This window comes from Uranotaenia lowii, chromosome 1, assembly GCF_029784155.1.
Source record: "Uranotaenia lowii strain MFRU-FL chromosome 1, ASM2978415v1, whole genome shotgun sequence".
Classification (NCBI taxonomy): domain Eukaryota; kingdom Metazoa; phylum Arthropoda; class Insecta; order Diptera; family Culicidae; genus Uranotaenia; species Uranotaenia lowii.
The window spans coordinates 94,731,635-94,757,382 of record NC_073691.1 but is presented as its reverse complement, the minus strand read 5'-3'; the positions used below and the strand labels follow the sequence as shown (position 1 = coordinate 94,757,382).

General features: G+C 35.6%; 1 protein-coding gene across 2 annotated transcripts in view; it reads right to left on the bottom strand.

The window, feature by feature from the left end:
• The window catches only part of LOC129740383 (protein singed), a 111,244-nt gene that overhangs the window by 83,894 nt on the left and 1,602 nt on the right, over positions 1 to 25,748 (bottom strand). The window contains exon 1 of one of the 2 annotated variants that reach the window (XM_055732042.1): positions 16,142 to 16,551. The exons of the other annotated variant lie outside the window; for it this stretch is intronic. The gene's annotated coding sequence lies outside the window, so the exon portion shown is untranslated. Of the gene's footprint in view, positions 1 to 16,141; positions 16,552 to 25,748 lie in introns of those variants that run through there. 2 annotated transcript variants of the gene reach the window in all.

The window sequence follows — 25,748 nt, the reverse complement described above, 5'->3', positions numbered from 1 at the left end:
TTATGATTCCAATCATACCTAATATTCCTCTGAATTAAGCTAATAAGGAGAGAAAATTGAAAATAATGTTTTGATTTTTCGCATTTGGGCCGAATCAAGCTAATTTCAGGAGGACGAGCCATAATAGGAGTCAACTTTCAAGAGGATTTCTGCAAAGCTGTGATGAATTTAACAAATACAAACATGTTCACAGCTATGATAAAATACTTGAAAACTAGTTTGTAAGCTCGTAGAACCGAAAAAACTTGTTTTAATAGCCATTTGACCCATGTCGAAAATAGGTCCTACTTAATTCCTTCGAGACTAATTTTGGACCACTTAACATAGCCTGGGGATTAAATATGATGTTAAATGTTCATGAACGAAATAAAACATCGTTCGTTGATATGAAAACAATTATGTACACTATTTCAATCGCTTATTATGAATAAACTTTCGGAAAATTGGCTTTATTCTATTAAATCAACTCGCTAAAGCCCAATCCTGCCTTTAGACGGGGTCACTTCAATCGACATAAATCCTAGCCAATCGTTGTTTTACCTTACTTTTTGTTCACTATGCTTATCTACGTTTATCTAACAATACACATTAATGTTAACTATTTGATGAGCAGTTGTCAAAATCTACAGCTAACAGAAGCTTAAAACATGAAAAAACTGGCCATACACTAAAACTGGCCAATTTTTTATTAAGTAAGTTTTATCAAGAAATAATTGACAGTTTTTTTTCTAAAAGTTACAGCTGTTCAGAGTTGATTTTCGAGAAAAAAAATATACTTGGTAAGGTAGAAGAGTTGAAATATAAACCCCGTCTAAAGGAAGGTTTGGGGAAAAATCGACAACAAATCGACGAATATGGAAGGAGTTAAATTTAGGCAACAGTTGAAATATTTCAATTAATAAATAGTAGAACAGTTTTGACCAAAAAAATATATTCAACTTAAGCTATGAGATAGTCTTAATATGTATTAAAACTTTAGAAAAAAATTACAAGCGAAAAAGTACTAAAAATCTAGTTTAGTACTGCTGACAGGGGCTGACCCTGTGGTTATGCAATTAAAAAAAACTGTTGAAAATTTTATTCCGACGATAATTTTTTTCTTGAACAAAAGTTGTTTTAAACATAAAACTAAAATTTTGTGAATTTTTCAGCGAAAAAAATCTGGCTTTTGGATGGTTAGAAAGAACTCATAATTCTCGCACATTTTTATCTTTTTGAATCTCTGTATTCTACAGAACTGAAGCCAAACCAAATCCACTAAGGTTTTGTAAGTCAAAATGCATCAATTGATGTCGCGGAGTTGAAAATGTCAGACATTCTCAGCTTATCGCTAGGTTGAAGAAGATTTGCGTTCAAAAAAATAGTCCTAAACATAAGCCAACTGGCCAGTATTTAACACTGCAGGAAAATGTCGTCTAGATTGCAGTGTGCTGTAAAAAGTTCCAAAACATTTGAAACACACTATATAACGGAGGAGTTTTTTCCGTTTTTATTCTATTCTTATCCAAAATTAATGTTTCGAAGCATAAGAAATTGTATTAAAAAAGGCTGTAATAAGAGAAATTCAACAAGCAAGTGTACCGAAATAGAAGCTGGGGAAATGTTGAAAGAAGTTAGTTCAGGAATGAACAAACAAAACTTGGCTACCAGAATAAGAAAGGAAAACATCAACTGAATTATTCGCGTAATTGCGCATAAATCGCTGTCGTAAATTTAGCAAAGTTTGAAGAATACAAACTTATGCAATTCAAGGGTGGTCCAAAATAGATCCAAAGGGTGGTCCAAAATAGAAACCTGGTGGACCAGAATAATGAACAAAGAAACGAGTTTTTATGCTTAAATCTTGTTACATTGCACCAAACGACGATATGTTTCGATAGAAAAAGCTTAGATCTTCGTTATGAACAGACAAAGCTGTTAAAATTGTAACATGTACTTTTTTATTTCAGAAAATAGCATAGCCACTTCCCAAAGCGGTCCAAAATAGGTCCGTTACCCTATATATTACTCTAATAGATAGTTAGTGTGGCGCAGATCGAACGGTTCGCCAAATTCTGACAAGTAATATGAAAGTTTTTTAGTCTAAAAAGCTTTCTTTTTAATATCTATTTTTGGACCAAATTAAACCTCTGAAAAACAACATTCGAATGAGGACTAGAAAATAAAGCTGGTGTTGAAGTGTATATTGAAGTCTACTTGTACATTTTGAAGAATTAGGTGATTCCGTGGATTTGGGAAAGCTTCGGTGAATAGGAGAATGTTGTTTTCCAACAAAATAGGGCCAATGCCATACCTCGAAACGGATCCAAACCTGCCTGGTCGAGAATTTGAAGTTTTGACCGAAGGATTTTTGTCCTCATAGCAGCCCAGAATCGATCACTCTTGACTATTTAATATAGGCGTTATAGGCCTGTGAATCCTTTCACCCAAGTGTCGATTCTCTGAAAGGTGGGCTTTAATGTCAGAGGCTTACATTTGAACCTTGATGACAGATTCTCGCATTTTTTATGGGTCATACTGTACTTGCAATTTTTGTAAACCTTTTTATTTAGTTTGAATTTTTCGAATCCACGCCTATAATTGGGGTCATTTAAAAACAGTTGATATGAAGGAAATTTATATAACAACTAGCTGGCCCGGTGTGCTTTGCTAAACCTTCAAAAAATCAATTAAATGTGTGAAAATAATTTTAATATATTTGTACATCATTTGAATAACAATTCAATATTTTTACAATGATACCTGAAACTTGAAATATGAATTTCAATACAAAGAATATAAGATTTTTTGAAATTTCGTTTTTCAAACATTAGTGTGCTTATCTCGAATCGTGTATGAATAGTAACTAATCCAACAGCTATTCTATAAACGTGAGTGTACGCAGCTCGAGCATTCAGTGAGTAGTCAACCTTGCTAGTGCATAGGTATGAGCAGCAGCAACTGCATGGGTGATTCCTCGTGAATAGCCAAATCACATAGGAATGAAACCAAGTATCAATAGAAACCTGTTTTGTTCTTAAAAACCCTTCCATGCCAAATTTGCTCAAATTGTTCTCGAGATATACAATAAAAATTGTTTGAAGCTCCACTCCTCCCTTTCTATCTTCCCAATGGTCTGAAACAACCATAGACATATTTCTTGTGTTCAGATATCCTTCCATTTAAATTTTTTTCCAATTACCTTTTTGAATAGTTTTCGAGTTATGTAAAAACTTATAAATGAGCCTTCCTTCTTCTTCCTATCTCCCCACTGGGATACGAAAGATTCAGGGAATCATTTCTTATATCCTCCCAAGCCAAATTTTGATCCACTTGCTCAAACTATTCTTCAGTTATACAAAAATTGTAGTGAAGCTCCCCTACCCTTTTCCTATTCCCCATTGGAAGGAGGGAGAGTTGCCAAATATTGATTGAAATATTTCTCGTACCCTTATACCATTCAATGAGAAATTTGGTTCCATTTGCTTGATTAGTTTTTGAGTTATGTAAAGAATTGTAAGAGGGACCCCTAACTTCCCCTTCCTATCTCCCTACTGGAAAAAAGAGGGGTCTCAAATATTCGTAGAAATATTTCGCGTATCCAACTAGCCTTTCATGCCAAATTTGGTATAATTTCTCGATCGGTTCTCGAGCTATGCGAACGTTTGTCTATTATTTAGGAGCCCCCTACTACCTTACTATGAGTGGGAGGGGTCTCAAACCATAATAGGAACCTCCCCCGGGCTTCAATACCCCCAACTGCCAAATTTTGCTCAAATCATAACAGTAAATAGTTTGCGAATCTAACGGGAACAGGCAGACATACAAATATCCAGTTTTATACAGTGAGTCCCCGATGTTGTCATCCCCATGATGCATCATTTAGGGTGACAAATTGGGGACAGTAACAAAATCGAGTAATTTGTAAAAAGCACCCTTTTTTAATAATTCATCTGATTTCTAATTACTTATAATTAATGAGACTTTTCCATTTAAAAATATTAAAAATTTATTGGTTTGTTTCTTAAAGGGTGTCTCGACCGGTGTTATCTAAATGAACGAATGATCCCCTGTGGTTAAAATTCTAATGACCTTATAAAAAAACAAGATTAATTGGGCTGAAGATTCACTGTATTATTTATTATTATTTAAAAGATTGATAAAAATGCGGCAAAATTTTAAATTAATCATTCATTGTATTCTTTGAAATCTTTAAATTGGCTTGGACAGCCAATGATGTGGATATTTTGTAGAGATTTTATAAAGATTTCTATGAAACATGATGCAAAGGAAGTGCAAAGTGAGCTGTCAGATTTTCGAAAAATTTACGAATCATTTTTCAACTTTAACTTAAATAAAAAATTATACTCATTTTCAAGATAGTTGTTTCCCTGAATATGGAAACTGTAGAATAAACGCCACGTACATACCTAATTATTTTGGAAAATCAACATAACATCAAATTCAAAAAAATCAATCAACAAAAAACTTGTTTTTACATTTTTTTTTTATGCGGCAGCTTGTGCGAAATCACAGGGCCCTTTTGAGGCCAAAACTTCTCACCGCGGGGGAAAGCTAGGTAAATGAATTGGGAGTTGGGCGAGACCGTAATACACCAGAGGGACTAAGCACTGGCACTCAATTGAACACTGGTTGCTCCCTGATAAATTAGAAGGTCAGGGAGCTGTATTACGAGTAAAGTTAGGGTTTTACTATTCACTTTGTAATTGTGTAAATGTATTGTAGTTTGGATGCTACAATATGTAACGCTGTGTTGTGTAATGTAACAGACAAATAATAGCCACTGTGGGCTGAGTTTTGTTGCTACGATGTGTAATGCTGTGTTGTGTAATGTAACAGACAAATAATAGCCGCAGTGGGCTGAGTTTTGTTGCTACGATGTGTAATGCTGTGTTGTGTAATGTAACAGACAATTAATAGCCTCTGTGGTCTGAGTTTTGTTGTTACGATGTGTAATGCTGGACTGTGTGATGTAACAGACAAATAATAGTCACTGTGGGCTGAGTTTCGTTGTTACGATGTGTAATGCTGTGTTGTGTAATGTAACAGACAAATAATAGCCACTGTGGGCTGACCTTTGTTGCTGTGGTATGTTATGTTATGTTGTGTCATATGTTTAGTAAACAAATAATGTGTAATGTAATATTGACCCATTGACCACTGAATGATGTGTAATGTAGTGTAAAGTGTAAATTCCCGGTCAAACAATCATTACTGATCGGACCAATGAATGCTTGGTGGGGCGTTTGTAAAAAGCCCTAGGGCCAACACCATATCTCAGATCACTTGCATTCTAAGTGAACTGAGGGTGCTCCTAAATATCGAAAAATGTGATAATAGGAAATCGAAAAAGATACTTAGGCGTCAAGGCATACCCAATTATATCAGAGTGATATAATTGAGCCCCCAACCACGCCCAGGATAAAAAACTTGATTTTACATATTGATATCTTCATTGGTAGCTAAACATACTGATGATTAACAAAATAAAAGTTGTATGACCAATAAAATCTTGAGAATAAAATTCTGTTAAGTTTGTAAAATTCGTTGCAATAGTAATCTGGCGTTTCCACTTTTGAGGTTGGTCCTTAGTATAACTTGGGTTGAGATGGGCCTTCAAATGTTAATAAATTTCAGACCTCATATTGTACATCTTGAACTTTCATACAATACTTGTACTACTGATGCACAATCGTAACACAATTTTATTCCTCTTCATAACAAAACTTGGCATTTAACCTGCTCCAATTCGGCCCAAATGAGGTAACGGTGAAGAAAAAATCTTAGCAGATTGAAGGTAGTAAGCTGACTATATCAGATAAATAAATAATCATTATCGAAGACAATCATGCTCTGAAAATGTCACGACAAAACGGAATCTCGCTGCAAAGACAGACCGCGCAGTGTAGGTTCATAAGCTGGTTAACTGGATTGCAGTCACAAAACAAGCGCATGCAAATTGCGAGCAAGTCATCCGATTCCGGGACACATCTCAGTGGTAACGATGACACATTTGGTATCCAACTGCAGCAAAACATTTCTTCTCGCACTAAGTCATCTCGTGTGTGAAAGGCCAGTTCCTGTGTGATATTTTTCTGTAGTGTGTCACCATAGCACGGCTGCTCAGCTGAAGTTTGAAGCATAACTCGCATTGGAGATTACCTACGACAGTTTTTGCCAGCTGGAAATATCGAATAATAATTCAAAATGTGAAGCTCATTGCTCCTCTGTGCTGTCCTTGCCAAGCTCAACAAAGAAGTACGCTCTTCGATGATTCTCCACACTCGGTAATTCGTTTAAGCCATCCAAAATGCATTAAATAAAAGCATGTGAGTCATCACAGCTTATCCGCTATATTTAAAGCAAACAAAGCAACCATTGCCCGAAAGAAAAACCCATAAAAAAACTGCACAGTGAGAGTGAGGGTGTTTTGGCGACGATGCATTTTCTTTGCTTCCAGAACGGACGTACTATCAAGGTTTGGTATGAGCAAAATCTGTTCAAAATCTCAACGTGTCGTAAGCAGGGCTAGAAGCGACCATGCGGTAAAAAAGTAGGGCAAAATAGTTACTTTGAAGTGAAATTAGGGTAAAATTAGTGACCAGATCAAAACGAAAACTAACTAAAAAATGACATTAAAAACTGAAATAAAACGCTTTAAAGACAATTCTGTTAATTGAAACGTTTTTTGGAAGGCTGTTGGCCTCGCTTGTAGTAAAGCAATATGTTGGACAAAAGAGGAACATTTTAAATGAGCTTAGATAATTTAAGAATAGCGACCGCAGAATCCTAAAGTTCTAAAGAAACAATGGGAGGGAGACAACTTAGCCCGACAAGTATAAAGAATTTACTTGAAATTGAGTTAAGATTTACATTTATAGAAATTTCATTTCATGAAAGAGTCATGAAATTAAAAATTGGGAGGACCTCATGAAACAGTGACAAAACAATGATAGAGGTTTGAAAAAAGATAAAGGACATAATGTTGACAGAAGATTGACAATTACTTAAAGAAGCTTAGCGAAAAAATTTACTTAAGATGATAATAACCCAAAAAGGCTAAATATTTTTTTACGAGACTAATCTTCAAGGTAGAATATAAAATTTTTTAAATTTAAAACTAACTTAAAGAGAATTTACTTATAAAAACGGAACATTTCCTAAGAGATTCACTGCAGACTTTATTGCATGATCCACATATCAATTATTACAAAGATTTACTAGAAAAAAAATGATGTTCAAAAAGAAATTTAAAAAAAATATTCATAAATGATTCAACACGACAATTTCTTTAAAAAACTAACAGATCCAAGAAAAACCTCAGAAATATTGTATCCATTCAAGAAACACCTATTGGAATATTGTAGAAAATATTTAAGTAACCTCTAAAAAGGTACAAAAATTACTGAAAGTTATCGAAAGCTTCAAAAAGGGTTTGAAATCTATGTATATCTACCAATCTTTCAAATGATTCGAAAATGTCTGAAATAAGTGAACTTAGAAATGAAATATCTGATATTTTCGATTCAATTGAGTCACTTTTCACAAGTTTACCTCCCATTTAATACAACCAAGAGCATTGAAAGCATGGAATGTTTCCTGCCATGTGATTTAGTGCACTGTACAGATTTTAATTGATTTTTTTTTAAATTAAGTTGAGAATTATTTTTAACAAATTCAAGCTTTAAAAGTCATAACACTTCAAATCTTGGTTAAACATATTTTAATAGTGTCACGTCAGGAAATTTTTTTCTTGACACGAATGCCAAAACGTTGGTAAAAAGTGTCACAAATAAACAAAAAACTAAATATTTTTTAGGCGAAAAACTATTTTTGTTAAAATTCCAATTGTCATCCATATAATGTTTAAGTGTAAGCGATATATCAAAGCAAAACAAAACAATAATCTTCCTTACTGAATCCGAGCCATTCTCTCAATTTAGATCTTGTGAATTCCCCACAGGACTCGAAAGGAATGAAAAAGAATCCGTCAAATAATAAACGAATAACCTAATAATAAAATAATGAATACATACCACCAACGTTTTTAACGTTTTTAATGAGTAGAAAAAGTTTAAAAAATAGGCTCAGTTGTAAGGAAATTATATACAAAATAGTGACTTTAGGGACCAAATTTCAAAAAAAGTAACTTCTGAGTGACCAGCCTGAAAAAAGTGACAAAGTTACTAAAAAGTGACCAACTTCTAGCCCTGCGTAAGTTTTCCACAATCCTGCATCTGTCTGGGGAACATTTTGACTTAAGATTTCTCAAATTTACGTTTGATGTAGGTACATTCCAATAATTACCAAACGCAGTTTACTGTTTATGTTGTTAAGTTAGTACGTTCCGTTTTGTCGGCGAAGAAAAGGGAAACAACACACGCTGCTCAACACGCACACCACCTTCCAGGAGTCGAGGGTGGCATGCGATTAGACCGGCACGAACCTCATTCGCGCTGCTGCGTCCATCAGTAAGTATATTCACTATAGAATAACAGAACGCTTGCGATCGGTTTCTTACGCCTAAAAGAGGAGAAAATTACTGGAGCGAAAAACAGAACGAAAAATAATAACATCACTTCTTCCATTTGGTGCCCGTTTTGTTCCGATTCCCCCTCTCGATAGGCCGGTAGATGGTAGGCCTATGAGTTTTGTTTTTATTCCTTGTTCCTATTTTAGAGGCATATTCCTCCCCCACACGCATTCCATTTATGTATATGGACACACTTACGACGGGAACGTTTGTACGTACGTATCTTGATGGACGACATCCGAGTAGAGATGCGATGATTTTACTGATGAGGTTCTACCCGTTTGACATTCTGGCAATGTCAAGGTTCGAGGGGAAGTCTCGTCGTGTCGCCCTAGCTCTAGCTAAATAGCAGGCCTTGAAAATTCCAAATGCATTACAACTCCATATGGGATTGAACGAGCCGGCAATTTTGTTTTGTTGTTACGTTTTTCCCCGATTTATGCCTTTCGTTAACCCAGAAAGGAGAGGTGATCAACAAAAAGGAAAACAAACATAAGATGTGAACAAAAATTACAGAAGTAAATCTGAAAATTTTCATACTTAGTACAGCAAGAAAACTATTGTTCAGAATCAACTGCAAGTAATCCAAACATAATTAGGATTCAGTGAAAAATCAAATTAAATTATGTTCTATAATTGTATTTTCGACGCAATAAGAGTGATTAAGGATCACGTCCACCAAAGGTGGAAATCTAATATTACGTGAAGTCTTTTCTATCTCGGCACTAGATTTTAAATTGTTGTCGTTTCAACAAGTGATGGTATACTGATTGCTATCAAATTTGCGAAAACATCTTGCTCCGTCTGAAGTAAGGTTGCCAGATTGCCCGGTTTTATCCGGGTTTGCCCGGATTTCATTGAAAAATGCTCGGGTTTTACTCTATTCATTTTGTTTGTTAAATTGAACAAAAAAAAAACAAAAATAATCATGAACGGTTTTTCGGAAGCCTAAAATACGATTTAAAATCTGTCGATGAGTTTTGATGAAAAAACATTTTTTTTCTTGATTTTTGTTGTGTAATTTCTGGGTTTGTCGAATATTGTCCGAATTATTTCTGTTTTTTTACAAAATATCCCGGATTTGTACGGCCTGGATGCATGCTGAAAAAATTCTGGCAACCTTACTTTAAACTAAAGCATGGGTGGCCAACATTTTCAATAGGCGGGCCAAATTCTGGAAATCAGATTTGTTCTTGGGCCAAACAACATTTTTTTTAATATTCTAGGTAAACGCATACTGAATCTCATTTCTTCAATTATTTATTTATTTTTGTTTTCGAAGAGGTCGCAGCAACCCTTGCTCGAGAACGGACGTGATATTTTTCGACGTCGCCTTTCTTCCGTCTGTTTTTTCACGAATAAAAAATTTGGTGAATTTGAGTAAAAAAAAATCTAATAAATTTTCAAGTTTCATGTACAGAGTCCGGCAATTGGACTGCACACGAAACAGTATTGAACGACCCTTCGTCGCTTTGTTTACATTAAGTCTTTGCTATCATTGGATGTCAGTGTTACTTTTGTAATCAGGTGTTATCTAGAAAAATGGATCTCGAACAGAAACGTAGCGCTGCGGTTGCCTTGTTCCTAGCTGGCAAACGGCAGAAGTACATAGTTCGTTAGCTGTCCGATATAAGCGTGTGCAGAAGTTTTGTATACCTTTCAGTTAAAAGATACCTGGAGAACGGAAGTGCCGAAAAACGGTATGGTGAGGGACACCGACCTACTGTGGTGACACCTGCCATGGCGAAGATCGTTAAGAAGCGCCTTTAGTGCCACTAAATTGGCAGAGGATCTCAACATAACGGATCGAAGTCTCCTGAAAGGATCCCGAAAAATCCTGAAAGATAAACTTCAGACCAAGCCCTACAAGATCCAAAAGGTTCAACACCTTACAATGAAGCAGAAACAAGAACGGGTTAAAAATAGCGAAGGCGCTCCTGAAGAGGGTCGCGGAAGAAAGGTTGAAGAATATCGAGTTTACCGACGAGAAACTCTTCACCGTACAGCAGTTCGTGAATAAGCAGAACGACAGAGGTTCGTTGCCAGACAGATCACGAAGCCATGCCGACTTGCTGTCGGCCACCCGGCGACAGAAACCAGCATCGATGATGGTTTGGGCCGGAATCACCCGTGATGGCCGAATTCCGCTGGTTTTTGTCCCTGAATGAGTGAAGATCAACCAAAATACATATCGGCAACTATCTCTACAGAATGTCGTCGAACCGTGGGAACGTCGACAAAGCGAAGAAACCCCAACTTTGAATTGCGCAACATTTTCCAGGGTTCATTTCGAGCTCCGAGTAGCCAGCGAGTTCGCCAGACTTGAACCCTATGGACTTCGCTGTTTGGAGTATGTTGGAGGCCGAAGTCTGCTCTAAGAAACATGAAGGTGTGGAGGTCCTGAAGCGACATCTCGTGGCAGCTTGAGACAAAATACCACAAGAACACCTGCGGACCTTATACGATGCGTTCCTCGACCGTCTGCGGCGAGTGGTTAAACTCTTGAACTGTTTTCAAGAGAAATTGAATTAATTTGAAATAAAAAGTTGTTGTTTTGATCAATTTATATGGTTATTTCAATGTAGCACTTCAATTGCCGGACCCTGTACAAAATAATAGCGAAACTAAAACTGCGGTGCAGAGGAAAAATGTTCGCAAGTTGTTCGACAAATTTAGAGGAAAATAAGTGAATTTAACCGCTAGCTGCAGGAAGCGGAGAGTTTATTTGGTTTTGTGCTACTATCAGAATTAAGTATTAATGGAATGTAAAAGTGCTCACAAAATCACGATGCGCGTTTTTTGTGAGAGCAAAATGGAAGTGTTGTTTGAATAGATAAGTCTGTGCCACGAAGGAAAGCACAAATTTAGTGTGGTTGGAAATTCTTGCTGTAAAATGTTCAGTTAAAATATTTGAATGAATACCGAGAGAAATAAGTCAATTATTAACAATACAAAGAGAGTTGTCTTCAAACGAATTACTGTAGTGCTTCCACGCGGTCTTCGCTAGTGCGCCTTTTTACTCGGCCTACTGCTACCCATCGAAGATTTTTTTCGCAATTACGATCTGTGTCTACAGTTTATCCAAACATTACAACATTCATTTCATTTCAATCAGTCATTAATCTCCACACATGTTGGCGATCGATTAACAAGCACTCGATCGCTGGATACAGAAATTTCAAAAAGGCCGTATAATCAGTAGGATTTCGAGTACAAATTTTAGCTTTTTTTGATTCGATATCAATAAGAAATCGAAGCGTTTAGCCGGTTTTCATCTCATTCTGTTATTTTGTACAAATGATTTTGATTGACTACACAGTATTCGATAAAACTAGATTTTGTTTTTGTGAAAAAAGTATTTAACTGTTCGAGTTTTAAATATAGTAAAATTTCTAATGAATTTAACGGTAATTTCTGTGAATGTCATTCCAAATCACTTTTTTTTTCTCAGCTGTTTATTTGGAACGACTCGGATAACATTTACGTTTTGACATGAAAACGCTTATCCTCATTTTGCCCAACATATAGCTAATCCACTTGGCCAAACATTGTTGCACCACTCGATCAAAGCGCAGAAGAAGCTGGCAAACAACATCTTGTTGACTGACGGGGAGAAACCCGAAGGAGAGAGAAAAAATGGAAAAAAAATATCCACTAAAAAACGAACCAATTAACACGATCTTGTTTTTTTTATCAACAACACATGCAGCTCATCAAATGAAAAGAGGAAAAAATGGCAGTGAAATGCATTTTAGACGGCTTTTTTCTGTTGCTTTACTTACTGATTTGACTCAACCGACTCAACCCAATATTCATCGGAACCCGGCACTGGTAAAAGTTTCGACCATCCCAAAATTGAAGTTTTTTGTTGTTCAATGAGTCAAGCGGCCGAAAATATCCGAAGCAAACATCGTAAAAGCAACAGCTGTAATCAAAGTTTGTGTAAGTGGATTAGGTTGCATCACCGCCGAAGATTGTGGGAACTGCCAGCTTCTTGTGCCTACCATTAAGTTTGAAAGTGCGAATTTCTTCCGAGGTATGCACTCATCTTAATTACCAGCCGTAGACAGGAGTTCAAAAGCTGTTACAGGTCGAGCTTTTTACGTTAGTGCCCTACATGACTCAACCATCAAATTGAATTAAAAGTTATTTAGTTACCGGAAGCATCTCTACCAACTTAAAACAGCACTATTTATGACAATTTTTTAAAACTTTTCTCCAACAGAAGTTTTCTCGACGAAACCGTTGAAATTTGTAAAATTCTTAGAGATGCAAAAACACGTGCAATGCCAACAAGTCAACGCCTGCTTCACCCGAGGCCTTCTAGGTTAATGATGGGTTAACTTGAATTTATTTGAATGCTAGAAAGCTCGGAAACTATACATTGATCACTATGCCCGGCGCTTAAGTTCGAGCAGTTAATAAATTGCAGTACCAAATCTTATCACTACGAGTAATGACTCATGATTCGGAATGAAACTGTTTTAGTTTATCCCCATTTGCGAGGAAAAAACTGGATCGAACAAGGATGCAACTTAAATACGAACACCGAAGGCATTTGCTTTCTATTAAAAATTTCAAACACATTCGACACCAAATCCTACTTAGTCTGCATCGGGGACCGAAAGTTTGTATCGTTCGTCGCCACGGGATAACAAATCTACGCCAAATGGCAACACGAAAAGAAGAAATACGAATAAAATGCATAAATATATGTACACACAGGGATCGTTCCACCCGCTCGTCATGCTTCATTATTCAAAAGATCCACGTCTGGCTTCCATATGCAACAGGAGGAACCTCAAGGAGACCGAACGAAATCCAAAGAGCATTGCCATAGGACAGGAAGAAAAAAGGAGAAACAAAAAAAACCCTTTATAAAACCTTGCCGTGGCTGTGACTTGTTTAGGTTCACAATTTTGCTGCAAAGCGCCAAACTTATTGACACCGTCGTCGTCGTCGTCATCGACGTCCTATCAGCCACAGGAAATACCCACCCATACTCCCCCTTCACTGAAATATCGGAATGAAAAATTACCCGCCACGAGTTTTGCCCGGTCGACCCTTTCCGTAGAATTCGATGGATTATCACCCGACACTGCCTGGTAGGACAGACGATTTAGTACTTACAAAACAGAAGAAAAACTCAAGAAAAAAATAGAAGGTGGCTAAACCATTTCTTCGGGAACCATTCTGACGGGGATTAGTCATCGCCCTTTGACGCTTATTTATGTTTTGAGTTATACACAAGGGAACACTTGAATTGAGCAACATAAATAATGGAGAAAAAACAATATCCTGAGCATACACAAATATTGAAACTTATAAGACATTTGACTTGCCATGTCAGCTCTGAAACTTCTGGGCAGCAAGACATAGACGTGTAGAATGACATAATTATACACGTGAGTTCAATCCTGCACTTCAAATGGAGTTACAAATACACAAGTCTTCATATGGGAACCCTGTAAGCTCTTAAAGAGATGATGAATCACCTCACAACTAAACCACTAGAAAAGCTTTGACTGACATGAATCTAACAAAAATGAAGGCTTTCCTCAAAGGGATGAATTGAATATCGAAACTCGCCTAGCCAAATCCTGTTGATCGATTTCCATTAAGATACTTCTAAATGTTTTTTTTTTTTCAGACTAAGAATTCTGTTTCAGATTCAGTTTTCAGATTCAGATTTGATTTTCAGATTATAATTTAGATTAAGATTTTCGCTAGCAGATTCAGATTTAAGATTCATGTTTCATCGTGTAAGGAAGTTATACTTCAGCCAAAAAATTCGCTAAAGAATAACTGGTTCGGCCTTTTTTCAACCATTTTTAACATCATTCAAATTTGATAGGCGTCAGCTGTATAAACGTAACTTAGAAAGAGCTTTTCAGCTTTATCAAACAATCTGTTGTAAATGATAGCGAATTGATCGAGATAAGGATTTTTTTTATCTTTTAAATTCGAAATTTCTCACTTTACTTCATAAAACGGCCTAGCCGAAAAATTAACTTTTTTTTCGAAGCATTTCGATTCAAATTTCTTCATATGAAATTGACCTTGGTTTGGAAATATTTCGGTCACTTAAGAACGAAATTTTTCTTATTCTCCACAGAATTCATGATTGGTACTGCGTTCTGCGGCATGAGACCAACAAGTAGAAGGTTCAAAGTTCTAGAAAAGTTTAAATTAAGAAAAAGCAACAACAGCGTCGGTCATCATTCTTATTGTTTGTTTTTTTTTATTTGTTGATCCGTCAATTAACGTTTCATGCCATCTTCGCTGATTTATTTCTCCAAATCGAAATATTTTAAAGTTGAACAGCCGTTTCTCCGTGAACTTTAGTTGCCTACTCTCAGCTAGATAGCTGATTTAAAATTTTAACTAGGTATTGTTTCAGCGATTGTTCTGCAAAAATGTTTTTTTTTTTAATTTATTCACTAAATCTGACCTTTACGTGTACTGCCTTAATTGGTAAAGCGTAGCCAGCAAAAATGTTTGGTGAGGTTGCAGAATATTTCCAGATTTGTATTCCAGATATCAGATTTAAGTTTAAGAGTTAAATTACAGATTAAAAATTAGATTTCGTTGTACAGAATGCAGACTTTATGAAAATCAAATATATTACTCCAGCTGGGCTTCCACCAGTAAAGAGTTCCTTTCTTCGCCCGAAAGGTGTCTGTATCACAATGCGGTTTAAATTTAGAGCATAACAATGGAGGACCTTGCCCTTTGCAGCCCGAGAATCCAAGCAGGGATGTTCCACACCCCCGGTTCAGCTTTCCACCCGGCAGTCAGCCGATCGATGCGACGACTACTGCGCATTTCAACCCTCGGAATGTTCCCCCGTATCCGGGGGAAATGGCCCGGTTTTTCCATTCCACCCGGAACGATATCCGCAACGAAGGGGTGTGAACACCGTTTCAGTTTGTGTTGGTACTTTTGGTTCTATTTTGCGTAATCACACTTTGCAAATTGACTTCATGTTCTGCTTGAAATTGAAAAAATGTTCATATTCTTGGAAAATGGACGAACACACATTATCAGCAGTGACCGGCATTGGAACAGGAGATTGCACTTTCGTTTGCGTTGTTATCAAATTTGTTAAACTTTGTTATTCTTGTAGAACGTTTGCCAGATAAGCAAACAAATATTCTCTGTATTGGAAGCAATTACAAAGCAGGCTGTAAAAACGAAACCTACGACATTTCAAAATATTGATTTTGTTTTGAAGAATGTTTCAGCCGGACATATTCGACAACAACAAAAAAAAACTTTCCTTCCTCGATAAGCATGGTTGAGATACATCGTATCTTGTGAGTTGCTTGCCATCGTCAAAATTTACCAGTGCACCCATTAGATTTCGCCTGAAGCATGTGACTTTCTTTCTTTTCACTATCCAGCAGCAGACTACACGCACTGATTGCATACAAGTGATGATTATTGATCGAAGATACCTTCGAGTCTGGCACGGTTACCATAGCTATGAGACTCACACGCAAGCAAGCATCCTACCGCATAGACTAGCTAGGCGAAGCATCAACATAAACGAACCAACCGCATGGAAGCACACATAATTATTACTACAAAGGAAAAACCTGAATTTACCTCTCAACAATCTCTCCTTCTATTCTATAATGATGATTCACCAATAGGTTTACTTTTTATGCCACTAATTTCGTCTATTATTTTTCCAGCTTCCACTTTTCTTTAATGTTGCGCGTTGCACACCTCCTTCTGCACAATTTCTGCTGCTGCTACTTTTTCACTGCACTTATCCGAAAACTAGATTCGAATGTCGGTAGAATGGAGGACAACTCAATTTGTGACCCAAAAGATGGATGGGACAAAACCGCAAAGCCTGCTGTGATCCACTCGACAATACCACCAACCACACCACTAGAGCAAAGCCGAGAAAACGGAAGACTAGCTAGCTCACGACACAACGACGACACGGTAATCGGAAAATCCGGCCACACCTTACGGGACTTGAATGGTAAATGATTGGAGTTTCTCCGGTTTCGCCAAAGCAATCGGCCAACCAACTCCAGTTTTCTTCTTGCAGAGGCGGCATCAGCGGAACAAAACGTTCGCTGTGCTGCTGAGCATGTGCGCCGGTCGGTGCTCGTGGTGGGTTCCGACGATCCGATGCAGGGTGTGTATGTGTGTGCCTCCGTGGTGAGTATCAGCCCAGCCAGTCGAGAGTTTTTACAACATGATAACATGTCGTATACACAACAGGACAAAGCCCTAGGACGAAGGAAATGAAAGACCGGCGAAACCCAGGCAACGAGGGCGAGAGCGATGATAATCCTTTCTGCTGGATGAGCAAAGTTCATCGAGAAGTCCATCGAAGCTCTAGGGGTTTTACGGGGCCATTGGTTAATGATAAGAGAACTGAATAGTTATAAAATGATAGTTGAAGCAAATGATATTAACATCCTTATGGTGTCCCTGTGTTTATACTATACTTTATAATTCTTGTGTAGTTAACAAAATGTTGTTTCGTTTGGAGACATTCGTATTCTGGTCGCTTTGTCTGAAGACCATCATTAGTTAAATGCATAACTTAAGGCTCACTTTTAATTAACGGGTGAGAAACTGGGCCTTTCACTGTCTGATTGAAAATCAGACCACCTAGCTGACTGAGCTAAGTACACCCACCAAATGGAGCAGCGTTCGTATTTATTATTATAAATTTGATATACTATTCAAAAAAAAATCCACTATAGATCACTCATCAAAATCATTTCCAATTATTCTGAAATATTTGATTTGACTTTTAAGAAAGTCCTATATATGTACGTAAATCAAAATAACTTCGAGATCTGATTTCGGATTCTTTAATAATGTGTAAGACCGGAAAGAAATATGAAAACTATTTTTAAATTGTAAATTTTATTCTATCTATCATTTAGCAGCTTTTGTGCTGAAGATCCGCGAAGTTGAAGTTATCCGAAATGTCAGAATAGTACAAACCCATGTTCAACGCTCTTGACCATTTCCTATTCATAAGTATCAAAATCATTCGAAATACCAATTCACTTCAGGTATTGCTGAGCTCATAAGAACAAGTTTACTGGTATTGGGAAAAAGTGGTAGAAATTTTGTCATCTTTAGCACATTTTGAACATTTTGCCATGCAAAAACACTTTCAAGATCTGTGGCCTTCAAGTTTTTTAACAACACGTGTTGTAGTTCCGCATGCTGTGATGCAAAAATAGCAATATTTATATCACATACGGCTGAAATAGAAACAGTGCTGTAAAAAATACAACGCCCAAAGATCTTGAAAACATTTTTGCATGGTAAAATTTTCAAAATGTCAAAATTTCTACCACTTTTTCCCAACACCAGTGAACTTCCTCTAATAGTGTTTTCGTTTATTGGCAGTGGCAACCTAGTTACCCACGAGTTTTGCCCTAACTGCTGTTATTATGTTCGGTTATTAATTCAGAAATCCACTAGTTTTGCCCGAGATTTGAACCTCAAGCAGGCGGTTGCACCCCGTAAAAGTTGTCAGTGTTGGGGGTAAGCATAAGGGTGAGTATAGCAACCATATATTTGCATCGTCCCGGGTAACGATTCTGTTTGTTTATTCAGAAAAAGTTTTGCCCCGCGCGAGTGGAGATAAACGAAAACGGCATAAGTAGATTTGGAACACACGAAACCAAAAGAGTTCAAATCCAATTGGGGAAAAGCGGATGACAGTTTAAAATAATGTTAAGTGGAACGGGCGCACCAAGAAATCCATCTGTTGCTTGAATGTCATGAATACTGGGAATCTTATTCCGTTTCTCGAAAACTCGCGGGCCACACTATGATTTACTGCATTCTCGATATCTTCTCAATCCGATTACAAGTTGAAATATTCTTCAGAATGAATCTCGAAATCCAGTTTTATTTTCGCAGCTACTGACAAACACGTTTCTTTCCACCGATTACTGTGATCCAATCTATAACGATTTATACTTCAAATTTCTATTGGCAATTTGCAGCTTGAAACTACACTGAGAGGGCGCTGCGATCAAAAGGATGATATTATCAATTGAAACGTCAAGGCCCTTAGTAATTTTCCAAAACAAAAGGATTTTTTTTTGAAATTTCGGAGTTAAACAACATTCGTTGGCAACATTCGATTTTGGCAACATCCGATTTTGGCACATGTGCCAAAATCGAACGGTTTTTAGAAACAACATTATCTTTTAGTTTTCGTTATAACAGGACCAATATAATTTAGACAAACACCATACATACGTATTTATGCTCTGAAATGGTGATTAAATGCAACAATAATAACAAAAGTTTTTTAGTAAATTTATAAAGAACTCAAGAATGACAAAAAGATGAAAAATTCAAAAACTTAAAACTCTGAAATGGTGATTAAATGCAACAATAATAACAAAAGTTTTTTAGTAAATTTATAAAGAACTCAAAAATGACAAAAAGATGAAAAATTCAAAAACTTAAAAAACAAATTCAAACAAAAGACTGAAAATGATGAAAAACAACTAAAAAATTATGGAGAATGACAAAAAACAGCAAATATGTCAAATAAAAACAACAATTATAAACAAAACAAGAAAGGTGCAAAATGCATCAAAAACATGATGAAAAAAAAAATACAAATGGTCGTATATTGACTAAAAATAACGTTTTTGGTAATAATAATAGTTATTTCGTAAAAATAACTGAAAAAAGTTGAGAAAAAAAACCGTTCGATTTTGGCAACATTCGATTTTGGCAACACAAAATGTACGGGCGTGTTGCCAAAATCGAACGGGGTCTGTATATGTTATTTTTCAGTTTGCTTACAGCGTCCTGAGAAGCCTACCAAAATCATCTTCCAGTGCAAGCTTTAAGAAATTACCTTGTGATTTTTTTTTAAATGATTAAGAAATAACTCTTCAAATGGCAATCTTCAACATTAATATATTGAATTAATATTTTTGGCCGGGCTTCGACCAGACCGAACTGAGCACTTCACAAAAAAATAGAAACAACATAAATTGAATTTCGTGATATTCATATTCTGGATTGAAAAGGCAGATACGATTGACTAAAATGAATTCCTTAGATTACATTTAAATTGTCAATTCTGCTTTATGAACTTCAAAGATTTTGTCTTTAGATTAAAATATTTTCACATAAAGTTCAAATGTTTCGAAAAATGCTGATGGCGTTGAGTTCGGTCTGGTTGAATCCCGAAAATTTATTAAACATTTTAAGATATGCACCGAGTTCGAATCAATGTTTCTGAAAAAAAAAACGTCATGCTAACAAGCATTCTAATTATGAAGACTAGAGATAGTGTATGAAACTGGCAGACGTTTCCCCGCTTTCAAAAGGCAATTAGAATATTGGAAAAGTGCGAAAAATCAGCGAGATCTTTTAATTCTAATGTCGTTTGAAATTATTGTTTCAAATGATCAACAGAACAGCAAGGCAAACAGGAAACGATTGTGCATGCCTATGCATTTTTGATGGTTCGATCGATAGCCGGTCCATGATCTTTGCTCTATTCCTTCACCAATGTAAACGTTTCAAAATCTTATGTAGTATTTTTTATACGAGAAATTTCCCAGCAAAGTCATAACAAAAAATTGTAGCATTGAATAAGGAATCCAGGTCTGACATGAAAAATGTTTAATATTAGTTCAAGATAAGAAAAAAATATTCGGCAGTGAAATCGGAAAAAATGTCTTCTTAGAGTGAGAGTTGAAAATGAAATTTTAGGAGAACAAGCTCATAATAATACACATTTTAGTTCAGTTTGTATTCCAAATTCTTAAAAATAAATTTTAAAATCTTCAACTTAAATATTTCGAGTTTAAATATGATGATTCATAAACACAATATTAAGAACTTAATTGGGAAAGCATTATGTATCTAAGCCTTTAAATTCTCGACGATTTGTTGAGTTCTCAAATTCATATGAGCTTGAATAATCGTAATCACTTATTATCAGCCAAGAGGGTTGAAACGCTCGAGACGAAAGCAAATTTCAGCTACAAAACATCAATGTAATGATTTTTAGTAAAGCTTTTTTGGCATTCGGGTTCATGTCGTGATTTAATAATGGGGCTTATTCTGCGACTCGAGTGACGTGACTTACGAAATTTCTTATCGTTTTGCTGGCTTAAATTGCCACTCTAGCCTCAAAATTATCATTCGGATCAGCTGCTATTGGTCTTCAGAGCTCATCGATACACAAATTTCGTTTTTGAAGCATTTTCTGGAGTCAGGACGATATTACGTAACGCGTTTAGTGGGGAGGGGTATATCAGTTTGTTACGGTTTGTGAATTTTTTGATCGAACGCTTGATCGAAAATCTGATAAAAAAAAGTGTTACGCAGGGGGTGGGGGGTCGAAAATAACCGAAAATTGCATTATCTACATAATATTTGAATGGTCTAAAGTGAAATTTCGTGCACGCTCCTTTTTTTCAATTCAAAATTAAGTAGTTTTGTTTCAAAACAGCACTTTAGTGGCATCCCCCAACTTTGAATTCGACTGGGCAATCGCAAAACTAAGTTCTGATAAACATACTCAATACTAAATTCGGCAGCTGAACTCAGATCACAGAGAACAGACGTACAAGCTCGAACAAAAAATCTTCAAAAAATTGTGTAAAATTTCAAATGCTGACATCCAGAATATACGTTGGAAATTGACTAGAAACAGTGCCATCTATTGCGCCGTTCAAAAGTTAGAAATCAAATTTTAAAGATCTTCGTTTTCGAAAAGGCGTAATCGTATATGAACACATTAATAAATTAACTAATGTCGGTTTAAAATAGACGGGTTCAATTTATTGCTAGATAAATGCAATAAGAGTTACTTTTGACTGGGCAGAATTTCACTTCCTTTATTTCATCAGTTTTACTTTTTGACTTTTTCCAATGAGTGAAACAACTTTCTTTCATTTTTAAATTGACGTAACGATTCGGATTACTTTCCTTCATACATCATCAGATATATCATCATGTCTCCCAGAGTAACCCGAAACGCTAACAGAATTTAAAATAAAACAAAGTTGTGCCACTCATTGAAGAAAGTCAATAAGTAAAACCGTATAAAAAGCACCGGTGATAAACTTTTATTCATTCCTTTATTTTTCACTACTGACTAACAGTTCTTCAATATGTTTTTGCATTTCTTGCACGGTTATCGTCAAAGGACGAATCCGATATATTCAGTCCTTTAGGAACATTCTTGACGATCAGCCTTAACCATCTGAACTGATTCTAGACATCTCAAAGCGCGTTACTTTCAAGTATCACTTTTGCATTCCAATGTCCAAAATTTAGCACTTCTAGGTTGAAAGAAATAGTGATTAACTTTTAAGATATTTTTTTATTATGCAAACGAACAAAAGTGTTACGAAACTTTTACAGCAATTTTCTTGAAACATGCCAAACAGTTCATACGACCTGTTCAAAACTGACCAAAATTTTGTTTTTTTTTCTCAGTTTGGTTTTGACAGTTCTCTTTGGTGTGCTTGGAGACATCTGGTGGTCCAGCCAAAAAACAAAAATTGGTTCTAAACGATCGTTGGAAATTTTACACAAGTTTCGTGGGCTAGCTTGTACGTCTGTTCTCTGTGCTCAGATTTATCCTTTTTATTCGAGGGTTGTTTATTTTCAGGGAATTAAAGGATGGTTATTATTTTTTGTTCCCGGATTTGCACAAAATTTTGCGTTGTGTTCGTATGTTGCTGTTCCGGTTCGAAGTGAACTCGCTAAGTGTTTTCAGTCCAACAAAGAGAGTTCAATTTTTAGTTCATAAGGTTGAACTCAACTTTGCCCAACTTTGCCGAAGGGAAAAAAAGGATCAGTTTTGAGTTCGCAGTTCGAACTCTGTTTTGAACCATCGCAAGGAGGAAAAAGGGTACTTAACTTTAAGTTCATAGAATATGTTTTGAACCTCGGTCATACTTGATCTTGAGTTAAAATAAACGAGCGTGTGAGTTGCGTCACAATTTTCGAAAATCAATCTCAATTGATGCTGCGTTTCATAGTTTGAAACTAATTGGAACCAGTGAATTTCAGGTTTTCTTACAAAATTTAGTCATTTTTAGTGCCAGAGATTTCGTGACTTCCTTAAAAATATCAAATTTAGGAACAACTTGTATTCACTACAGTGTTAAAAATCAGCTATCATCACCCTTCTGTTAGTTCCGTATTTGAAAATCAGCTGGCGCTGCATATCAAAAGGTTTTGCATCAAATCGCCAATTAAAACATTGTTTATTATGTGAATAATATTAGTCCGTTTTCAAAGCATTTTCTAAAAACAATGATACGTTGAAATTATTAAAACCATATGAAAGTAGGTACATACAGTCGGTGACAAAAGTTAATCTGTCTGACTGATCCTGTTTAAATAAATCTTTTAAGATCACCATTCAAATTATATTTTTTTTGGAAAAAATTAAGATAACACTATTGTTTGATCTTTTTTATTTCTCATCATCAGAATATAAAAGGGCCAAAATGAGTAACCACATGAAAGCGAGGAATTCATTAAAATTCAAAATATAAACAAGGGAAGATAAATTATCTGTATTAAAAACAGCAAAAACTATCAAATCCAACATCGAGTATGATCACTTCTAGCATTAACAAGTGTATGTGAGCGTCGCGACGCCTATTAAGTAACATAGGTTCTTGAAAACTGTAGATTGAGCACATTTTTAGGTCTTCTTAAAGGCGATTATCTAGGGTTCAATATCGCATTGGAAGGGGATATCACATGGCCGACCCAACATCTTCACGAAATGCACAATTTGATTGTTTAACGTTTCGATTCCGAGGCTAATCGGAGTTTTAAACTTTTCAAACAAGTTATTTTCAACATTTCGTGAAGATTTTTTTCCAGGTTAATCCCTGGAAAAAAAATCACGAAAAGTTGAAAATAACTTGTTTGAAAAGTTGTGCTTGAATCTACCGTTAAGCACCAGGCTGTACTTCAGCTTTTTTGGTCAACTCTAGGTATTTTCTCAACGAAGCTTAAGTCTGTATGAGTGTTGTCATAATTTGAACCTGGAAACGGCAAAAATTTCTTGTTTGTCTCAAACAAATCCGTCTATGGGTAAGTTGTTCTACAAATTTGAGTTTCTGGAACTTGACGTAATCCTAAAACAAATCCTTAGCGAAAGCTATGATCCTGCACTGTACAGTTATTAAGACTGGAAGAGAGTTTGTGGCTTGAGCGCAAGTTTCAATAAGCACCAATCGCTTTATTCGGAAGTCTGCTCAAACCGGTATATTTTGAAATGTTCTCGAACGGCTTTATAACAGGATTGGGTAAAAGAAATTGTCTCATGGCATTTTTAATAACTGATTTATTTATTAATGAGCAAAATTTGAGTTCCAGTATTTGAGTTTCAACGTCTTCAAATCTCTTCAGTTGTATTATTCGAATTAAAAAAAAAATTTCACATAAGAAAATTTGAAGAAAAAAATGCTTTAAAGGGTTACGCTGGATAAATCTGAAAGCTTGTATCATCTTACACACTTACGTATCATTTTTCAGAAAACTAAATTTGATGATCGCTCATGAATTAGAGCCGTAACAAAGGTTTTTATAAGGCCTGGTTAGGGCCCAAGCCGCAGTTAAATAGTTTTTTTTTTTTTCATACGACAAAATGGCAGCACGAGAACCAAAGTATTAAAGGCTTTCGGACAGTTTTTAGAAAGGATTTCTAAGATACGTCCATATTTTACAAAATTGAATGCAGCAATGCTGCATTGCAGCATCAAATTTGAAAAAAAAAAATCAACTGGGTGCATAAGATTTGTGAAATGAAGACGCACTGCTCTTTTCTCCATCGACTAGTTGGACTTCGCCGGCGTCGTTATTGATTCATTTAAATTAATAAGCTTCCGAAAACTGTATAGTGAGACGCTACTGCTACTGTCAGCAACCTTTCTTGTGATTCGTTTCGTTGTTGTTAATTATCTTTATAACCAATAACAATGTGCAACTCAGATGCCATTAGCTAGGAGGGACCGTCGTAGCTAGACTTTAACTGATAGAAAAGTCAGGTTCAACTTGTATTTGCGAATTCCGAAAAATTACAAATCAAAAAAGTGTTCAGTTCAGTTGATTCTTAAAAACTAATGTAGCTTTCCTGAAGAAAAGTTGAAACCTCTCTATCAGGAAAGCTCCTTGACTTTTTTCAGAACCAACTGGTAAAATAAAATGACACTTTTTGGTCAAAACTTTCCAGAATACAAAAAGTGTTGTACAAGGCTACAAATATATTGTTTAACTTCAAATTTACTCTGCTGATTCATTAAAAAAAAATTCAACTATTAGGTTTTTCAGCAAAATTCTCGTGTTGATAAAATACTTTCAAAGCGCTTTTCTTTAAGTAAGTTGTGACAATTTTTCCAATAAAAATTTTACTACGTTTTACATCGCCAATCTCTCAATATAGGTATTTTTCCTCTAGTTCGAAAACAAATTCGAAATAATTTGCAATGGATAACAATTAAATCTTCGATAATGAAAAGTTTACTGTTATCTGTAACACGCGGAGAAGCTTAAAACCTAATTAATTTTTTTAATGTTATTACTAATTCATATCGAACGAGCCATTTCCTTTATTGTCAAACAGTCCAGATAATAATCGAGCACGTGAATGTTAACAACCCAGCAAATTAGACCGCTCGGAAAGAATACATAACTAGAAGCCGAACATCATCTCACTTAGTTGTTGACAATGGACGGAAGGCAAAGCAGAAAAGCTAAGTCAAGTGAAAGACGCTTTGCATACTGATTAAATTCTGATTCGTCTTCGATCGAACGATTTCGATTGTAAAAATAAATGGATATTGACATTTTTCAGAGTAAATAATATTTTAAACTGTAAAACGTTGATTCTACAATTTTCATAAGAATATTTTTTGTAGGAATTTAACCCTTCATGATTTTTTTTATTTTTTATTTTTTTTGCTTAAACCGTTGATAATTAAAAAAAATATGATTTTCACTTTTTTCCATATAAAAACTTTCTCAAATTAAACAATTTACCTTGGTTATTAAACATAAAAAAATAAATCATAAGAATACCAAATTCATGAATTGAAATAAAAAAAAACTGCTATAGGCCATGCTACACAAAAAGAAGATTAATCAAGTTATTGAGCAAAAAAGGTTTGTATTTGCACTTATAAAAAAAAACAAATAAAAAAATAAGAAAAGTTGT